The sequence below is a fragment of the Catharus ustulatus genome, chromosome Z, assembly GCF_009819885.2.
Source record: "Catharus ustulatus isolate bCatUst1 chromosome Z, bCatUst1.pri.v2, whole genome shotgun sequence".
Classification (NCBI taxonomy): domain Eukaryota; kingdom Metazoa; phylum Chordata; class Aves; order Passeriformes; family Turdidae; genus Catharus; species Catharus ustulatus.
The window spans coordinates 52,170,450-52,191,744 of NC_046262.2; the positions used below are offsets into that span (position 1 = coordinate 52,170,450).

General features: G+C 43.0%; 1 long non-coding RNA gene across 2 annotated transcripts; it reads left to right on the plus strand.

Moving 5' to 3' along the window:
- The first annotated feature begins 2,465 nt into the window (after positions 1-2,465).
- On the plus strand, positions 2,466-18,160 carry LOC117010484. Of its 2 annotated transcripts, none has more exons than XR_004420686.1 (3): positions 2,466-2,590; positions 3,287-3,329; positions 17,576-18,160. It is a non-coding gene; the product is annotated as an uncharacterized LOC117010484 (long non-coding RNA). The 2 variants fall into 2 exon arrangements; XR_004420685.1 differs by lacking the exon at positions 17,576-18,160 and adding an exon at positions 4,219-4,500.
- Positions 18,161-21,295: the final 3,135 nt, after the last annotated feature.

The window sequence follows — 21,295 nt, forward strand, 5'->3', positions numbered from 1 at the left end:
TTTATTAGCCGCATTTCCAGTTTAGGAGCAAAATCTTAGTCAAATTGGTGAGGCTTGTATTCGTGAAATTACTGTAGGATCCAAGACCAGAAGTGTTTACATTAACTAAGAACTAAGGAGGTTCTGCTGGCTTTATTACTACCAATTAAATAGCTAAATATCCTTTCAAACAACAATGAGAGTTCATTCATAAAATAATGTAAGTATATGTAAATTTCAGTGGTAGTTTTGTATAAATGATTTAGCAACTTGACTTATCTCTTTTGTTTCTGTTAAATTTCAATGTGTTCTTAAAATTATCAATATTTAATTAAGACAGAAACCTAGAGCCCTTTTAAAATACAAATCAAATACTTATTTGAGATCTACTCTGGAGCTGGAAAATGGATGGTAGGATTTTAAAAGTGTGTGCATCTCTCTCTTAATTTTCAAGGCTTTAGATATTTACTTCATAAAGCACAATTTCAACTATCAGTGTTAGCTGCTGAAATATAGATTTGTTGATATTATAGCCTTTGCATTTTTGAAGGTTATTATCCTACCCTTCAGAATGCCTGTTCCTAAGAGTTCAAAACTTCCAAAATTATCTTTAGCATCTATGCAGTTATTTTTTTCAAACTTTGTGTAATCTAGATATGTTTTCAAAACAGAAACAAAAATATTTCAAGCAAACCCTCATACATGTATTTAAGCATGAAAACTTTATTTCCAGAGAAAATCTGCAAAGGATTTCTGCTTCTACAGTGATCTTTACTCTCAGGGTGTTTCACCATAAAGACTGCTGTACTTGACATGATTCAACTCTCGTCCGGTTAGGCTGACAATTTGTTCATTCAAACTGAGAGTTGTACTGTCTCCAAAATTTTGTGCTAACCACACTGTAGTACCTACTTTCATTTGGATTAGGATCACAGGATTTTTAATATTCAATCCTAATGAATATTTCATTCATAGAGTTACAGTGACACAGAAGTTACTTTGGCTAAATACTATAGATGGAACTGTATGTTCATTCAGCAGTTTCTATTGAATTTCAGGGCTTGCCAGAGATTCAAAACTGGATCATCATCAGCAGAATTTTCTTTTAGTTTACTACTGTGAGTCATAAGCTCGGATATAGTCTTGGGGTTTAAAATGGTGGCATGTTATTTGAATGCTATGTATAGGATTTTTGAAATAACTTGAAAATGACATTTTATTAACTACTTTGAAGAATGCTTGCTTATATCTAATACCTTATACAAAAATATGTTCAATTTTTAGCTAGGAATTAAACTCTGGGGGCATAGAATCTCTACTCTGATTGAGCAGAGTTACTAAAACACTGAGAAGGATGCTATTAGTGTATTTGTACTCTCAGAAAAGCATAAAAGAGACAAAAATTCACAAACAGGGATATAGCTGAACACTGAAGAAATTAAATAAGTTAGAAGATCAATTGAAGAGGTTAAAGAAGAGCACTCAGAAGAAATTAATCCCACTGAAATTGAAACTAATAGAGTAAGGCTCAGGGGATGCCAGAGTAGCAGCTGCTGCCAAAAAGTCACTACTATAGCAGAAAGAAAATCTGTATCTCTAAACTGAAACAGTTGTGTTTTGTTTGTTTGTCTTTTTTCTTCAACTACTAAACCAGGCATTTCTAATATAAAAGGTAAGTTTTGATACTCCATAGACTAGAATAATTCTCAAAAAGCCACTATTTTTGTCTTTTTACAGTTAAAATTACCATGTTTAAACATTGATCCAACTTTTTAAAAAATAAAATTGTTAGATGAAGTAAGTTACTTCATGGGAGTATTATTTCCTCTGAATATTTTTTCTTGAGTATATGAATTTTTAGCTAAATTAATTACTTCAAGAATTACCAAAAGTATTGCTCTTCTAATAAATAAAAAAATTACAAAGTTCCCCATATCTTGGAACTATTAATCAATGAATAAAATAGGAATTAGTAGATTTGACAATATCTAGTATAGGGTGTTCTGTTCAGGAAAAATAATCCAATACAGCAGTCATATGAAGACTTTACATTATTTGATAACTAGAATGATCCAAATATCTTCATTTTCTAGATGCCACTTAATTGGGAAATTTTAAAAAACTGACAAGAAATGACTCATCATCTATGATTCTCCTAGGATCAGATCGTGAAAACTATTTGCAATATCGGAACAGCAGAATTAGCCTATATTTTACTCATGTGTATTTGCAAGTGATATGTCTTTTCTGGTGTATTTTTTGTTGTTTGTTTTGTTTAATTTATTTTTCCTTCTCTCCCTCTAGTTGTTGTAACATTGGGAGATCTAGTCATTCTGATCATCCCTCTTTCTTCAAGTCATTTGGTTTGAATTTGTGACTTGCCAGCATTTGAACTCCATGACTACAGCCCTCCAGTGACACAGAGTTAAAACACACTTTTATTTGCATGGCAGCTCTGTTACCAAGAGAACCAAAACCGAGCAGAAAGACCACCCACCAATCTGCCATATTCTGCTGTCTCTGCTGTACCATTTAGGAGCTGTACCATTGAGTTCCCCACGGAGACATGTTCAAGTGTCCAGGGCAGAAGGAATATTTCTGTACCTTAGCTGTAAGCACTTTCTATCTTTTCAGCTTCTGTGGGATTTTCACAGAATTTCCTTAAATCCTCTATGACTTCACATTTCTCCACTGACCCTCATTCCAGCCTAAGTTTCTGATAGTGACAACTCCAGCATGCTGACCATTTTTCCCCCCTCTGTCTGTTGCCCATTGAAAATTATCCAGCTGTTACCTTAAGTAAACTTTTGAATATTTTTAAGGACTAACCCTATAAATTTTCATGATGACAGACAATTAGATTACTCTCTAACTCATTGATCAGCTTTGACTGTTGAGTGGTATTTAAGCTTAAAACCCTTTTCTAGTCCTGTGTCCTGACATAGCTAAATCATTCTGATTCTGTTGGTCATATCTAAAATAGTACCTTTTCTTTCCTGTGCCCAGACATAAAACTTGGCAAAGTTGACAGCTTCTTTTGTTTTGATCCTTTGCTCCGGGAAAGGCAAATGCAAGTATTTTGTGCTCTGCTGTGCTGCACCAAAGATAAGATGCTTTTAATCACCTTCAGACAAAATAGAGACAAGCTTCATACTAGGAATAATCTTTTTCCTCTTATCAGTCTGCTTTCCCCAGGTGTTAGTTTTTCAGAGTCGTCTCCATTCCTTTTTGCAAATAACTCATCATTCCTGGGAGCACTCCCTGAAAGCATCTGTAATGATTCCTCATTATCTTTTGTTGGGTCCAGGTCTGCTGCAGTGCTTGTGAAAAGCATCCTGAACAGGGATATGGTGAGTCTACTATCTGTTATAGTGAAATATATCATTTCCTTGCTGCCAGTACCTTCTGATTAGACTACGTTTACCTTTTCTCCTTCATTTCACACTTGAATTGTCATCTTAGTGGAAGAGGACCCATGACTATTTCTTTTTACTACTGTTCCCTACATATTATGCTTAACATAGTTATTATGTATAAGAATTAGCACCCTATCGTGTTTAAAATGCCTTAAGATGAATGAGATTGCTTCCACTGGTTAAAAAAAAAATAAAAATTATTGCACAGCTTTGTGTAAGAAACATGTAAGACACAGTCATTTAGGGAATGAGAGGCATATATGGCGTTCCACAGTAGCCTGTACGCTCTTAAATCTAAATAGAGTAGGCATTGGAAGGAAATGTGTGCCATGCCACTCAATTAATATGTTGGCTTCTGAAGGCTGAACAGCTCATTTTGGAGCACAGAGCCACAGAGTCAGGTACCTTCAGCTTCAGCATCATATGCAGTCTTTTTGAAAGCATCTGTCTGATAGCAGTGTAGCACCGAGCTGTGATACAACATAACTGGTGCCACAGAGAGAACCTTCTGGTCTCTTGGCACTGTGAGATCTTATTAACTAATTCTATCAGCTCACAGCAGCTGCCTGTTGAGGCACTCATTGGCAGTCTTTGTAACCATGCATATTCTTTTATCTTACAGCTGAGACTGACAGAAGTAGGTGTCCTATTTTTCTTGAGATTTTTCAAAAGAATTTTTTCTTTTTAATTCTTAGGAACTGTCTGGTCCCCACATTCTTCATCTATCTATCCCCTGGGAAACAAATTTTATATTAAAATAATTTTGCATTTTTTTTGAAACTAGTGTTTTCACTGTCAAAGTTTTTTTTTTTTCTGTTTGTAGGATTTCCTCTGGCTCTGAGCTCTGGGTTGAAGAACAGAGATTTTCCTCCATTTTCAATCTTTTTCAGATGCAGTGTTTTTAATTAAGAATATTTCTCATCTCTACTCTTTTGTCAAAACCTTCCTTATATTTTATTTATTTACAGTGTTCCTGAGTACAAAACCTCTGAATTGAACAAGAGTTTTTGTCCATCTTGCTTATGCTGCTTTTTAAACTCAATGCATTTTAACTGTGGGTTTCATTTTTTGGGTTTTTTAAGTACAGTAATTTCACGACTATAAGGCACACCGGACTATAAGGCGCACCCCCCCGGATTCGGCAAAATTCGCAACTTTGTAGATCAGATAAGGCGCACCGGTCTATAAGGCGCACTTTTTTTTTGCAGTGAGGCCCCGCCCCCAGCTCACCCCGTGTGGTTGCTAGCCGAGGCCCCGCCTCAACCCGGCAGCCATTGGCCCCCGGGCCCGCCTCCACCCGGTAGGGGCGGTGCCGCGAGCCACCAGGCCACCCTGGACCCGGCAGCCATGGGCCCCCGGGACTGCTTCCACCCGGGAAGGGGGATGCCGCGGCCCCCCTAGCCCGCATTCACGCGGCAGCCATGGCTCCCCGGGACTGCCTGGACCCAGGAGCGGGGTTGCTGCCAGCCCCCCTAGCCCACATTCACGCGGCAGCCATGGCTCCCCGGGAATGCCTGGACCCAGGAGCGGGGTTGCTGCCGGCCCCCTAGCCTGCATTCATCCGGCAGCCATGGGCTCCCCGGGACTGCCTGGACCCAGGAGCAGTGGTGCCGCGGGGCCCCTAGCCCACCTTCATCTGGCAGCCGTGGGCTCCCCGGACTACTTCCACCCGGGAAGGGTGGTTCCGCGGCCCCCCTAGCCCACATTCACTCGGCAGCCATGGGCTCCCGGGACTTCCTGGACCCGGGAAGGCGGGTGCCGCGGCCCCCCTAGCCCACATTCACCCGGCAGCCATGGGGCCCCAGGACTACCTGGACCAGAGAGGGGCGGTGCCTCGGGCCCCCTGGCCCACCTCCACCCGGCAGGGGCAGTGTCGCGGGCCTCCGGGCCCGCCCCCAGCCGGCTGCTGTGGCACTTCCGGCTCCCCCCACGGCTCTCAGCTCACACTTCTGGTTTGGCAAATTTCGCCGCTTTGTACATCAGATAAGGCGCACCGGACTATAAGGCGCACTTCCGGGTTCGAGGGAAAATTTTAGTCAAAAGGGTGCGCCTTATAGTCGTGAAATTACTGTAAGTTTCTCTTTTTTAAAATATATTTTTTCAAAAATAAAATTTATATACTTTTTCTCTTTTTTTGTATTCATTTTTATGGTTTCCAGCAATGCAAAAGACAACATTATAAGATTTCTTAAGAAAACAGTTACAGTAATTTCACGACCATAAGGCGCACCGGACTATAAGGCGCACCCCCCGGGAGCCGGCACATTTTGCAACTTTGTAGATCAGATAAGGCGCACTGGTCTATAAGGTGCACCGGGTTTTTTTTTGCAGCGAGGCTCCGCCCCCAGCTCCTCCCGCACGCTTGCTGGCCGAGGCCCCGCCTCAATCCGGCAGCCATTGGCTCCCGGGCCTGCCTGTACCCGGCAGGGCCGGGCTATGCCCACCGCCGCTCCGTGCAGCATCCCCAGGGCCCCGCTGTTCCGGGAGTTCCCTGGCGCTCCGGGTGACCCAATGCCGGCAGGCTTGCCCCGTGCCGCCGCTGCCCCGATTCCAGCTGCTTGCCCCCTCCCCGCGTGGCAGCCGCTCCGATTCTGGCGGTTTTCCCCCTCTCCACATGGCGGCCGCCGTGCTTCTGGGGGTTTTCGCCCCGCCTGTGCGGCGACCGCCGTGATTCCGGGGGCTTTCGCCCCGCCCGCGCGGCGGCCGCCGTGATTCCGGGGGCTTTCGCCAACCCCGCGCGGCGGCCGCCGTGTTTCCGGGGGCTTTCGCCCCCCCCGCGCAGCGGCCGCAGTGCTTCTGGGGGTTTTCGCCCCGCCCGCGCGGCGACCGCCGTGATTCCGGGGGCTTTCGCCCACCCCGCGCGGCGGCCGCCGTGATTCCGGGGGCTTTCGCCCCACCAGCGCAGCAGCCGATCCGATCCCTGCGGCTTTCGGCCCCCCCCGCGCAGCAGCCGATCCAATCCCTGCGGCTTTCGCCCCCCCTGCGCAGCAGCCGATCCGATCCCTGCGGCTTTCGCCCCCCCCCCGCGCAGCAGCCGATCCGATCCCTGCGGCTTTCGCCCCCCCCGCGCAGCAGCCGATCCGATCCCTGCGGCTTTCGCCCTCCCCGCGCAGCAGCCGATCCGATCCCTGCGGCTTTCGCCCCCCCCCCGCGCAGCAGCCGATCCGATCCCTGCGGCTTTCGCCCCCCCCCGCGCAGCAGCCGATCCGATCCCTGCGGCTTTCGCCCCCCCCGCGCAGCAGCCGATCCGATCCCTGCGGCTTTAACACCCCCCGCAAGGGAACCGTCCCAATGTCGGCGGGCCGGCCCCGCGCGGGGGTGGCCCCGAAACCGGCGGGTCCGCCCTGCGCGGGGGCGGCCCCGATGCCGGCGGGACGGCCCCGCGCGGGGGCGACCCCGAAGCCGGCGGGTCCGCCCTGCGCAGGGGCGCCCCGATGCCGGCGGGGAGGCCCCGATACCGGCGGGTCCGCCCCGCGCGGGGGCGGCCCCGATGCCGGCGGGGAGGCCCCGATGCCGGCGGGTCCGCCCCGCGCGGGGGCGGCCCCGAAGCCGGCGGGTCCGCCCCGCGCAGGGGCGCCCCGATGCCGGCGGGGAGGCCCCGATACCGGTGGGTCCGCCCCACGCGGGGGCGGCCCCGATGCCGGCGGGGAGGCCCCGAAGCCGGCGGGTCCGCCCCACGCGGGGGCGACCCCGAAGCCGGCGGACCCGCCCCGCACGGGGGAGGCCCCGATGCCGACGGGCTCTCACTTCCGGGGTGGCAAATGTCGCAACTTTGTAGATCAGATAAGGCGCACCGGACTATAAGGCGCACTTCCGGTTTTGGGGGGAGATTTTAGTCAAAAGGGTGCGCCTTATAGTCGTGAAATTTCTCTAGCAGTTCAGGAAAAATTGGGAAAGGGTTTGGATGGTAGGAGTTGATATTATTAAGTAAGGTGCAAAGCTAAATATTAAACACAGAAAAAAAGTGAGGCAGAAAACACTAAGTGCTCAAACTGGAATCCAGAAGACATGAGTGAAGTAAAGAAGCAAGGCAAAACAGTCCTCCACTCAGGATGCAGTACCATGGCAATGCATGTTTGACTCCCTGGTCGTTTTTATCTGAGAGATTCACAGACCTTTTTGGAAAAATAAACATACTTGTGAGTCACCCTTGAATTTTTCTGTGGAAGTAGTCTGTGTGTGTACATTAGTATCAAAGACATCTCTCAGATGTTCAGGCTGCCTGGGTTCAGCACGGTGCCTGTGTCATCAAGAGATGAGGCCTTGTGGGTCTGGGGTATGGTGGTGAAGAGCCTCCTGTTCTCTTCTTTTTGCTCCAGGATAAAGAAAATGATACAACAAGAACAGCTTGTGCTGTGTCTGTAAAAAATGAGCTGTGAGTGGAACTTGAGTGTTGTGAGGGGGATGGGTGTTCTTTGGTTAGGCCAACACCTATTTCCAAATCCCAATTACCACTGGTAGCATTTTAAAATACTTTCTGCTTTTCTACAATATTTTGGCCTATGATTTCCTGTAAGATTGGGAATTTCTTGTAAATACCCTCTTAATATCATCCTTCAAAGTGTCTTTGATGGAATACCTACGAAAATCGGATCACAGAAATCATGGAGAATACACCTCACAGTGTATTTTACCTACTCTCTCCATCTTTCAGTTGCACTGGCGGTCTTGATGCTTTGGGGTTGGGGCTCCCTTTCTGTTTTAGACATTGGAAAAATGTAGAGTAGGGATAGTCTTGTTTTCAGAAAGATACATTCAGAAAATACAGCTATTTAAAAATGTCAACAGTCTACTACTAACAGGGAGAAGACATTTGTTACTTCCAGGAAGTACTAACACATTGGTAAGTCTTGTTTCTTTTGCAGTCTGGCTAATACATATTAGTGATAGACAACACAGCATGTGAGTCTGTTTTACATTAGCAATCATAGCTAAATAAAAATGTGATTAAAAATGTGAAATATGGAAACAGAAAAAGTGAAAATGTAACAAAATTCTTTAACGATCCTGACCTCTATTGTGAGTCAGCTAAATAAAGCAGAAAACCAATGGACTTTTATTCTAAGGAGTCTTACTCCATTTTCAGAAGCATGCTCTAATTTAGCTTCAGTTTTAACACATATGGGTTTCATGTGGAGATCTTCAGCTCATATATATTATTTATGTATGCTTACCCCTGAGCAATGAAAAATTGCAAAACTAGTGAGTTATCCTAGATTTTCCATAGAAAGCTCTATTTCTCTTTCAATCAATAGCTGGTTTATTGCACAAACTAATCCCTTGAAGAACTGGTATTCTTCAAAATATAAATTCCGACATGTGTCCCCTCATCCTGTCCCCCCCTTCCCCTTTCCTCCCCCCAAAAAATTCAAAACAAAGCAAAAAATCCCCCAAAAACCAAAAAAAACCACCCCACAACCAACCAAAACCCGTAAAAAAACCTCAAAAAAACCAACCCACAGAAAAGAGACTTTATTAAGAATTTCTGTTGTTGAAAGTCTTCAGCTTGGTCAAACACTTCAACATATTTGTTAAAAGTTTGGGGATTTTTCAGTGTTCAGATGTCTAATTTGACATATAATACAGTTTGTCTGTCCTCTCTTGTTTTGATTTTTTTTTCACTTTCTTACAAATAAGTAAGACACATACATATGGAAATGTGTACATGAGGTCCAGCAATATTTTAAATCTTATTCTGACAATGTAATAGGTGGGAATAAACTGGAGCAGATAAATGCTGAAAGATCTGTAGCTGAATACCTTATCCAATGTTCAAACACCCATTTTTCTAGAGTCTATTTTACTCCTCAGAAGCATCACTTCTTTTTATGCCAAAAGTCAAAGTGGGATTATTTTATTATGCTGTAGGTTGATTTTGGCTGATGTTGAGTTAACTAGTTAAAACTAGTCTGGGCCTGTGTTTTGGATTTGTGCTGAACACAGGGTTGGTAACACAGAGATGTTTTTGTTATTGCTGAGCAGGACTTACACAGAGCCAAGACCTTTGCTGCTGTTCATGCTGCCACGCTGGTGCGGGGGCTAGTTGTGCTTGGGAAGCTGGGAGGAGACACAGCCAGGACAGGAGACCCCAACTGGGCAAAGGGATGTTCCAGACCATCTGACAGCATGAGCAGTGCTTAAAGTCGGGGGAAGAAGGAGGAAGGTGGAGGACATTTGGAGTGATGGTGTTTGTCTACCCAAGTCACCACTGCACATGGTGGTGCCCTGCTCTCCCAGGGACGGCCAAACCCAGGGAAGCAAGGAATTATTTTTTTTGCCTTGCTGCTGTGCCCAAATTTTACTTTCCCTATTAAACTGTTCCTGTCACATCTCATGAGTTTTACTTTGATTCTCCTCCCCATTCCACTGGGTGATGGGGGAAGAGGAGGGTTGGGTGAGTGGCTGTGTGGTGCGTAATTTCCAGCTGGGTTTAAACTTCAACAGCTGGAAAGCAGCTCCTTCCTAAGTGAACCTGTTCTAAGTATTTTCCTGTGAAAATGCTAAGTACTTTAGTGGAAATTTGTAGACTCTTTATAACATCCACCAAACCATTAACAATTGGTATTCCTTGGCTCTTTTTTGTCCTTGACTACTACTTGGTGGAGCCAACTTCCCCAGAAATATTTTGGACTATTACGACAGCTTGCATTTCTGGGATTTCTACCATGTACATGATGCAGACCTAGCTGATATTTTTTTTTAATCTAATCTGTGTGTCTTTTCTATTCCCTATGCATCCATCTGTTTGTTGCTGTACTTCAGCTTCTTTCCTGGCTCTATTCTTTTTTCTGAACCTCTGATGTGATATTTGACTCCCAGTGTGAATTGACCTGGTAGCAGGCTAATAATTTTGAATGTGGACTTGCTGTGGCTTGAACTCAATGATTTCCCTTCCTATGCCCTTAGATAACTGTTTTTCTTTTTGTTGTTATTGATCAATGTATTCTGGTGTGCTGTTGTACCCTGAGTTAACTAGAAATTATGGCTCATGACCTAGGTGGGATTCCCTGGTGAACATTTTTCCTTAAATTTAAGCAAGAATTAGTTGTCAGATGTTAACTCATAAAAACTAAAGAAAATGAAGTGCATGATGCAGGAGAACATCTGTTCTAAGAAAAGTGACTTAAAACTATCATACAGCACAGTAGGAAGAACATCTGTTCATTGCTCAACAGAGTCTAGTAATAAATATGAAAACAGAATAGAGCAAGATGTATAGAAAGAATCTGATGTATGCTAGATGCCAGCCAAAGAGCTTTAGAGTGACACATATCTTGCTACCTTCCTATGGTCTGGAGTGTGTGGTGTCAGAGGTGGGCATCACTGTGAGGACAGAAGAATAAACAGGCACTTTACGGATTGATTTTTTAGAGTATGAGAAAAAAACGTTGCAGTCTTTTGGAGTAAGAAACTGTTTCAACAACAGCAGCAACAATAACAGCAATGACAACAACAAAGCCATTTTTTGCAGCAGCACATCCAGGAAAGAGATAGCAAAGCTGATTTATCTTCAGTAATAATTAAGGATCTTATTGTTAATCTCAACAGTTGAACGAGTGAGTAGTTGAGAAATTGGATGTGTTCAAGAAACAGTTTTGTTACAGTGGCAACATTCCCTAAAAGCTGGGGTTTTTTTATGCAATGAATATCCCCCAGTGTCATATAACTTACAGTAGTTTCACGAATACAAGCCGCACGGATTATAAGCCGCACCCCCGGTGCCTCGACAATGTTGCTGTCTTTGTCAATAGATAAGCCGCACCCCGAATATTAGCCGCACTTTCGTTCGTCGCGAGAATCCGTGCGCAGCTTTCACAAATTGGCCAATTAGTAACAGGATCGCGGCATAGCGGGCTTTACTGGCTCGGGGCGGGGCCAGGAAGGCTCGGCCCGCTCATGGTTGCCGACGGGGCCGGGTGGCCCAGCTCAGCGCCACGGCTCGGCGGGGCTGGCCGGGTGGTGCTGCCGCCGCCGCCGGGCTCGCTGGCCCCCCTCTCCTGTCAGCACCGCCCCGCCGCCGCGTTCGCTCGCCCGGCTGGCAGGGCTGCCGCCGCCGGGCTCGCTGGCCGCGCCGCTGCCGCTTTCGCTCGCCCCGCTGCCGCTTTCGCTCACCCCGCGCCGCGCCTCGCGAGCGCCGCGCCCACCCCGCACCGCGCCCGCCCCGCGCCGCGCCGCTTTCGCGAGCGGCGGCGCTTTCGCGAGCGGCGCCGCTTTCGCTCGCCCCGCCAGCAGGGCTGCCGCCGCCGCCACCAGGCTCGCCGGCCGCCCCCTCCCGTCTGCACCGCCGCCGCGTTTCCTCGCCCTGGCCGGCACTGCAGGCCCCCGCACCGCCGGGCTCCCCCACGCTGCTGGCCCCGATTATGCTGGGCTTCCCCCGCTGCCAGGCAGCCCCACCCGCTGGCCTTCCTGCTTCTGCCATGCTCCCCTGCACTGCTAGCCCCAGTTCTCCCGGGCTCCCCCGCCATGCTGGCTCAGGCTCTGCCGCCCTCCCTGCCCCGCCCTGCTGGCTCAGGCTCTGCCGCCCGCCCCCCACACTGCTGGCCCCGCCTCTGCCAGGCTTTCCCACCTCAGCCGGGGCCGGCCGGGCTCCAGCTTGGCTTGGGGCTGCCGCGGGCTCTCACTTCCGTGTTGGCAGCTTTTAGAATTTTGTTAATAGATTAGCCGCCCCGGAATATTAGCCGCACTTCCGGGTTTCCACCAAAATTTTGGTCAAATTGGTGCGGCTTGTATTCGTGAAATTACTGTAATACTAACCCCATGTCTACAACTAAAATGCAGCTTTAGATGAATAGAAAGTATACTTGCAAAAACATATTCAAATTAAAAATAAAACCAAGAAAATTATTTTTTTCTTCACATATAGATTAACAGTAATGCTAATTGTATGTCTATTATCCAGTCATTTAGTAAAATCCAGTTTATGTCAGTGTAAAACAAATAGTCATTTTGTCATACGGGACTTCTCTCCCACCAAGATGCAGTAATAACAAAGACTGGGCTAGAAAAAAGGAGAAAATATTTATTATGGTTTCAGATGTAGACCAAATCAAGTAAAGGAGCAACCTTGTCTCCTTTGTTAATTTTATGTGTAATCTTATATCACCTTATTTCTGTAATAAATATGTGGTTCTACAGAACTATTTCAGTTTATACAATTCATTCCTTCAATTTTTTCAATTTATTAATTTTTTCATTTCTGGGCCTCAGTATAGATGTCTTCATCAGCTGGAAAATACTATCTAAGGCAGTGGACAGAACCTTTTCATTTGAAATGCTGACTTTATTCATCTTTGCCACCTGCATGCAATTAAAAAGTTTCTGAATGTCTTATTGAACATCAAATTTAGGTCACTCTCAGTATACAGAGCTGAGGAATCAGCATTTTCTTTTATATAATTATGCAGTGAGATTTGGACATTATTGAATAAAACTTCAGAAGTTAATTCAATAATATTTAATCATATGATAGCGCATGTCCATTAAAAGCAACACTTTATCAGTCTGTGTTTGTTATTTTTGTTGCATCATCTAGGAGATGTAATGGGGTAAGTCACGTCCAGGCATATCTTTTGTGGCCTTTTCCCTTGCTGAGAAGCCCAAACACAGTTGTGTCAGACTGGAAAAAGAAACCTGGGAGTCACCAAAGCCAATAAAGATTTTGGAACCTTGGGCACAATGTTCTGGACCTTTACCTAGAACATTCATTATAACCTTTTTAAAATTTGAATAAAATAGACTACTGAGTTTTCATTAGTTTTATTTAAGCTAATGAAATTATAGCCTTCTGAGCCATTGTTAACAGTGTACTCACTTAGGTGTTGTGCAAGACCAAACAAACGATTTCTTTTTCCACCACCAGATTTTTGAAAAATAGCTGGTTTTGGCAAAATCTTCTGGGGAAGTTTTCTTTAGTCTCTGGTATCACTATGATGTTTTAATCTACACAGCCATCATATCAAAAATAAAGAAGAAAACCAACATAGAGTAGCGTAAAATGTACCTAGAATATTTTAATTTTTTAAAAGAAGGGATAATAAAGATGATTATTTGGGAAAGGAATATCTGAGAATTAAAAAAAAACCCAAAAAACAAAAACAAACAACTATGAAAATTTAAAAAACCCTGAAAAATTAGAGTGCGGTAACTTACAGGTCTGAGGAAATATCTTCTTTTTTTGAAATACAATAGACAAAATATCTGTTTATCTGAATATCTGGGTACCCTAGCTTTTGCCTCAGTGTAGTGAGATGGAATAGATAATCTTACACAATTATTCACTTCCCAGCTCTGTGTTCCTGTGAGTTATTAAATATATTGGATCTGTATTCTTGATTGCCTGTCTCCTATAAGTAGTTGATATTCTTATATCATAAAGAAATCTTGTTAAAGCTTTTTTAAAAATTTTAAATTACATTATTTTTGACATGTATGAAAAAAAGTTATATCTAGAGCAATGATTTCTTGTTGTTTCAAGCAATCTTATTTTACCATATTTTCTTCTACACTGTGTCATCTCCCAGAATGTGTAAGACTGAGGGATGATAGTAGTTTTGTAATGCTGTATAACCAAAACCAGAGTGTATGACCGGCATTAAAGGAAGTCTGGTCTCAGTTAGAGTGCATGTGATATAGATCAAATTTACATCAAGTACACTATAATCTTGGATTATTTTTCCAGTATAGGGTTTTTCATCTAAAGATGAATAAATAAGTAGACAACACAAATTCAAATAATGTGCAGAGTAATGAACTTGGGTATTAAGGATGCATCACAGGAATTGCATCAGTGCACTACACATTGGTGTATTGCTAAGGAGTGTTGCTGAGGTTTTCACTTTCTGTCCTCAAAGCAGTAGCATTCTGCACAGGTGGTCAATTCCTTGTCACCTCAAATTCCAGTAGATCTTGGCATGTGAAGCTTAGATTTCTAATAAAAAAATAAGTAGAATATTCTTAGTCAGGTTGTCTTTGGATGAATTTTGATGATTATAAGCCGCACCATTTTGACTAAAATTTTGATTCGAACCCAAAGTGCGGCTTATGATCAGGTGAGCTTATATATGGACAAAGAACGAAAAGTTGCTGTTTTAGTTTGGAGGACAGGTGTCTGCTGAGAAAGGCAGGAGCTTCTCTTTGAAATGGAGAATGTAAACCCCCTCCCTCCAAATTATTATAATTTTGAAATCAAGGGGCTTTCAGGCAAAAATATGGGAATTAGGAATAACAGTTCTTTTCTAGGGAAATTAAAAGAGAAATACAGTACTACAAAGAAACAAACTCCAAACCCTGACAAAGTCAGAGTACAACCTGACACCCCATCAGGCAGGATGTTGGTAGCAGTCCCATTAAATGATGGCTGCATCCTCCTGCAGTGACAGATGTGATTCAGTTGGAGCAGTGCTCCTGTAGAAGGTGCAGTTTCCCACTAAAGGTCCAGTGGTGATGTGGAGAAATCCGGTTTTCCTCTGGAGTCCAGTGGAGAAAGGGTTCCCTTAGTGTCCCAAAACCTCTGTTTTTATCTTGGTAAAAAATGTTGGACTCTTCCCCCTGGCTGGAGCAGCTTCCAATGGGATGCAGTAATTTTATCATTCCCACAGTGGGACCCAATGACCATTAGCAGAAAATGACTCGCTGGAGGAAGGATGGGTTGTGAAAAGATAAAGAACAATGCCCCGTCTGGTTTCAAATGGTGGCCCATTAGCAGAATATTTGCCATTGAGATAAGGATCACTGCCCCCACCCTCTACAGATGGTGATAGAATAGATACCTTTTATCACACTCTGTATTGTAACTGTGCGGTTTATAATCAGGTGTGGCTTATATATGGACAAAGAACGAAATGTTGCCAACACAGGAAGTGCAGCTTATACTCAGTGTGGCTTATAATTGTGAAATTACTGTAAGATTTTTTCTTCCTTTTAGTAAGTCACTACCTTCAACTCCTACTGAAAAATCAAAAATTGCACTGCCAGTGTTAAGCAATTTCTCTTTATGTAATTTCTTTTCTGTTTTATAAAGGAGCCCTCTTTTGTTAACTGTTGTATCGCATAAGTGTTTTTGAATATTCTCTATCTCTATACATGCAATGAAAACTTCCCTATTTTATAGTAAATAAGGCTGCCTTTGAGAAACACAGAGCATTTTTGTCTTGAAATTGCTATTATATTGGAGAAGGTTTAGCTTTAATGCACTAGCAGCATTTTAATCAGAAATATCAAAGTAAAATTCACTACTGGTAAAAAAAAAGTGGTTTTTATTTTTCTAATATAAATTAGAATATATAAAAAACCCTCAGATATGCATCTTTATTCAAGGGATTACTTAAAACCTGGGAATAATGAAAAGTGTAATTATAATAAAAAATATATCTTTTCCCCTCCTGTATTCTTTTCTAATACAATCCAAATATAATTTCATATTTAGAAGACACTAAATACTCCCATAGTAAGCAATTCAGTTCTTCTAAGTAAATAATGGAGTTTGATGTGAGTAGCTATACAGCTAAGAAATCTACTGAATCTAATAAAAATGAAGGCATTTGTGAAGTATTAGCAGGAAGGAAGAATGTGATAAATAATTTTTCCTCAAGAGATAAGCATTTGATGTGCTTGGTTATATAAGTAGGGATTTCAGGACTTAACTGGAGATTTGTGCTAATTACACTGAATTACTCTGTAAAACAGAAGTGAAAGCATTATGAGAGCATTATCTGAACAAATTAAGGAAATCTCTCAAGAGACAATAGTGTTAAGAAGTCTTTCATTGTGGGAGGGTTTTTGGTTTTTTTTCTTTTCACTCAAGCTTTTGCATAATTCACCAAAGGAAAAAAAAAAATCTATAAAACCCAAACAGCTTTAAGAAAAGCTTTGCACAGGCCTAGATGTTAACAAAAGTTTTACACCTTCAAACATAACAGAAAAAAATGACATAGAAATTGATGTGAAATTCATAGCTTATGCCTGAGTTGTCACGTCTGTGCTTTACTCATCATTGATATGATTCAAAATTTTACAAATTGTACTTTAAAGCTTTTTTCCACGGTAAGATTAGTAAAGTTGTATGCATTTTGAGATTAACGGAATTTTAGATTTCTCTTTGAATACCGTTTTCAGGAAAACAGGGAAGCTGATAAATTTTCAATCAATGTATCTGTCCCTTCTAAAGTTTGCTTACTGCAGTAATACATTGTAGAAGATACTACACCTGTTAAAATTACATACACAATACTTTGATGGTTTCAGATAATTTTAGGACTGGGGAACTTAAATGGGCCATAGACAGATTAATTGCTGTTCCAAACACAGGTAGTATAGGAGTACATAAATAAATAACCTCCCTCAAACAATTCTCTCATCACACAACCATTTCACTGAGGTTTTTATGGTTTTAATATTCTCTATTTGCCTCACAGTTGCAAACACACTCTGTCGTTGTTTAAAACAGTGTGACTTAAACACCAGTGTGAAAAATACTGACATTTGAAGGCAGCTATATTATCATGTGCTATCAAGGTAGTATGATAAGCAAAACAGAATTTATAACCTCGTTTTGAACAAGAGACCATACTGAAATTTATAACCTTCGTGCTACTCATTTCGATAAAACGGAACTGAATTGGTTTAAAACAAATGGAATCTGAATTAAGACGTGTATTTCCTCTGTCCTAAACTTATGGAAGCCAATTACCTTAGAGTTAATGCAATTTGGAAGGGCACCTGAATGAATCACTTGTAAGTGCTTTGATGTTGTTCCAAGTGCCAACAGTGGACAGCAAAAGATGCTATAACTTTTCTCAGAAAAGGATTGCTCAGTGGAGCTGTTATGCTTGCAACACATCCCCTACTGCAAGGCTGCTTATCACCTTATCAGAGCTGCTTAGGTCAGCATCAGCTTCTAAGTGACAATAAGGATCCCAAAATTCCCACCTGTGTGTTTGGATATAAAAGTACAGATAAGTTTGTCAGAAATTAAGAGAGAAATAGGCAACTTTCACCTTTTACAAACTGTAGACTAAATGTATATTCAACAACCCTTCTTTTGACGTACTCTATTAACCTTATCTTGAAATTAACTGGAATGTGTCTCTGTCAGGAATGTGGACTTTTGGAAATTTATTTCCGTATAATTCTCTTGAGACACTTCCTGTTTGCACATTTTTTGTGTTTCCTACTCCTTACAGGTGGCCCACGTGTCTGGATGTTCTTATGCAGCTGGAAAATGGAAGAATAAGGGCTAAGAACATCTGACAGAGGAAAGGCAAAGCACCAAGCTTGCCTGGATACCAGCTGAGGATTAGTAGTGGTTGCTCCTCTAATGAATTTGTCTGTCAAAGTCTGTGGCAGTAAGGAAGGAAAAGCATGAAAGTGAAATGAAGCTTGCTGGCACAGACTTCACTTTTGGTAATTGGTGCTGAAGGGAAGACTAGAGGGAAGACTCTTGAACTTTGAGGTAGAAATAGGTAAACTGTCTTCTCTAAGAAGCTTCTTTAAGATTAGCCGACTGGATTGCAAAGAGGTGGAGACAAGGGGTGTTGCAGAAATTTCTTTGGCTATATTGTAGGAAAGAGTTCTTATGTTGAATGTGAGAGAGCTGAAAATAAAACTGGAAGCTGGGAAAGCATGACTGTCAGCTGGCAGTGTAAAATTTGCTTTACTTAGTATACAGGATCTGTCTGTTTTGTAGGTTTCACATGAAGGGTTGAATTTCAAAGACAAAAGGCAGTGCTTGTCTAGTGTTTAAGATCTGTGTCCAGCAAAGGCCTAATTTTCTCCTCCAGGAGTATGAATTTTTTTTGAGCTGTTTTTCACTCACACAAATAAACTCCATAATCCATCAGTGATGAAGGAATGTTTTTTGGTTTTGGTTTTTTTTTTTTTCAGAAAGTAATTTGTGCCACAGATGAACATATGGAAACTACTTATTTTGAGAGTATATAACTGCATTCCTAAATGACATATATATTTTCTCAGGTTAATTAACATTTTCTGCACAGTATATGTGAAGCATCCAAGCGTGATGATCTCACTTGTTTCCTGTGCCCAAAGCATATGACAAGGTAATTGGTTATTCACCAGCCTAGCACATCAGCGTGTTTTCACAACTGTTTCTCTGAAGAGTTTACTCTGTGTCATGTATAGTCTTCAGTTTTCATTGCTTCCTCTTTCCACCCTATGTATTCTCTAGATTATAAGCAAGTGAGCCCAACTGATCTTCACCCTGAGTTACTGTTTTGAACCCAGGAGTCTGACCTCATTGTCTGTGTTCCAGTTCTATTCTGTTATTTTAGAGAAAACAAATTGCTATTGTGACATTTCCTTACAAATACAGTTCCTCACAACCAGTGAACCAGTCACTGATTCTCTTCCAGCAAGACAATGTTTCTTAGATGTGAAGAGTAAATATAATGTGTCATTAGCCTTGTTCAAATATCCAAGGATCATTTTATTCCCCATTATTACTCTTCAGTTTCCTCTGTACAGATGAACCTCTGGAACAATTTGTTTCAGAGCAGCTACTCTATGTGAGACTCATATATCAAAATACCACCCTCTGTGTCAAGGACTCATGAAAGCCTGGATATAATCACCAACTCAGAGCTTTTTACTTATACCTTTATTGCAACTACCTAAACAAGGAAGCATTTCACCCCAGTCACTCCTCTCAGGTAGTGAAGCCTTTACTGTTTCAGGCAAGGGATGAGAGGAATGCCAGGCCCCATTATCTTTGCTAGCTTGTGTAGTGGGGGCAGAATCATGTAGCTATTCTTGTTCTATGTCCCCTTTCGTTGGCTTATGCTTAAAGAATTATTAATTCTGCTTCTCAATAACCACATGCAAAGCTTGCTCAGGGATGCTAAAAAGAGGAGGATTTTTGTTTTCTTCTCTGTTTTTATTCAGTCTCAAAATCTAGTATTATACATAACATGATAAATGCAGCAAGCTATGAAATTTTGGTGTACAGAACTACTGAAAAGCCTGCCTTTGTTCACAATTATCCTCAAATTATTTGTACTTCATGTAATTAGTTATAATCAGACCTGTTCTATGCTCAAAAGGAGGAATGTGAGAAGCTGTTTTTTTCATAACAGGTATGTCCGTAACCATGTTTGGAGAGTGAGGACTGCATGCAAGAGTACTATCTGTCCTAAAGATAATGAATGATAGTTTCTAGCACTTTTCTAACCTTTGGAGCTGATTGAGAAACAAATAATTGAGTCTTTTTCTTATCTCCACTGTTCTCATAGTCACAGCATGCATTTGGAACACAAGGAAGATTCATGCAAACGAGATGGAGTTGACTGAAAGGCATTTCTATGATCAGAAACTATGACTCTCTGAAAAGAGATGTCATTTTCTGCATGTGGTCCTTGGTATTTTAGAATAAACATATTAATGGGAAAATACCTTGTTTTGACTCAATTAGTCATCCATCGTGCATAAGGCAGCTGTAGTAGTGATACTGAAGTACTTTCATTCCAAAGAAGACAACAATTCCTAGGAGTTTTTGTCGACTTTTAAAACCTTCATAGCAAAGTTATTAGGCCTCTCTAATGACATCGTGATTTGTCAGAGAACAGACACAGTCAAAAGAATGATAATAACAGTACTAGTAAAGTCAGTGATCTCTTCCAAATACAGATAATAGAACTCTCAACTACCATATTCAGGTTTCCCCACCTCTGTGAGGAGCAGCAACATGAAAGTACAGTAATTTCACGAATACAAGCCGCAGCAATTTGACAAAAATTTTGGTGGAAACCCGGAAGTGCGGCTAATAGTCGGGGGCGGCTAATATGTGAATAATTTTCTGACATTTACAACCCCAGACGTGCCAGCCAGGGTGCCGAGCCAAGCACCTGCCAGTAAAAGCCGGCATTCGGCGATTGTTACAGTGTTACTGTGTTGCCCTGGCTCCCTGCAGGCAGCACGGGGGGCGGGGAGAGAGGCGGGAGAGCTCTGTTCTTCCCTCCTCTGCTGCAGCCCAGGGGAGGACGGGTGGGGGGGGGGGGGGGAGCGCCGCCATTGCCGCGGCTCGGGGAGCCGACGGGAGCCCCGCGTAGCCATTGCTGTGGTCCGGGGAGGAGGCGGGGTGCTTTGTCCGCGCCCGCCGCCAGTGCCACGGGCGTGGGAAAGCTCCGTCCCTGCCCGCCGCTGGCACCACGGGCGCAGGAAAGCTCCGTCCCCACCCGCCACCGCTGCCGTAGGAGTGGGGGAAGCTCCGTCCCTGCCTGCCACCGCGGGGCAGCGCCGACCCGGGGTGACCGAGCCCAGTGGCAGCGACGGCCGGCCCCGAGCAGCAGCACCGGGCTGGGCTACCTGGCCCCGTCAGCAGCCCCTAGTGGGCCGAGCCTGCACAGCCTTAGCTGAGCCAGTAAACCCCGCCCTCCCGCGGTTCTGTTACTAATTGCACGCGGGTCCTCGCTGCGAACGACAGAGCGGCTTATATTCGGGTGCGGCTTATTTATGGACAAAAACCGAAATATTTGCCAACACCCAGAGATGCGGCTTATACTCAGTGTGGCTTGTATTCGTGAATTTACTGTATATCCTTCTTTGTTTGGAATATGAAGACACAAAAATGGAATACAATCCTTTTCATGTAAGTTGGCAATGTACACCATTATTGCTACTACATTAGAGGTAAAAGAATAATTGAAGCTTATAATATAATCAGAGATTTTTTTCCTTACTAGCAGATAGCTTTATTAATTACTAATATAAAGGGAGAGGATGAAGTATTTTCGATTAAGAAAATCAAAGAGTTAGCTTTTCTTGTATTCTCAGTAAGTTATTTTAATGATTTCTTTTTAGACAATATCTAGATAGGATGAGTTACAAAACAACTTAAAATGTGTCTTTACTTATGCTATTGAGTGTATGGATGAATAAGCATGAAAAGG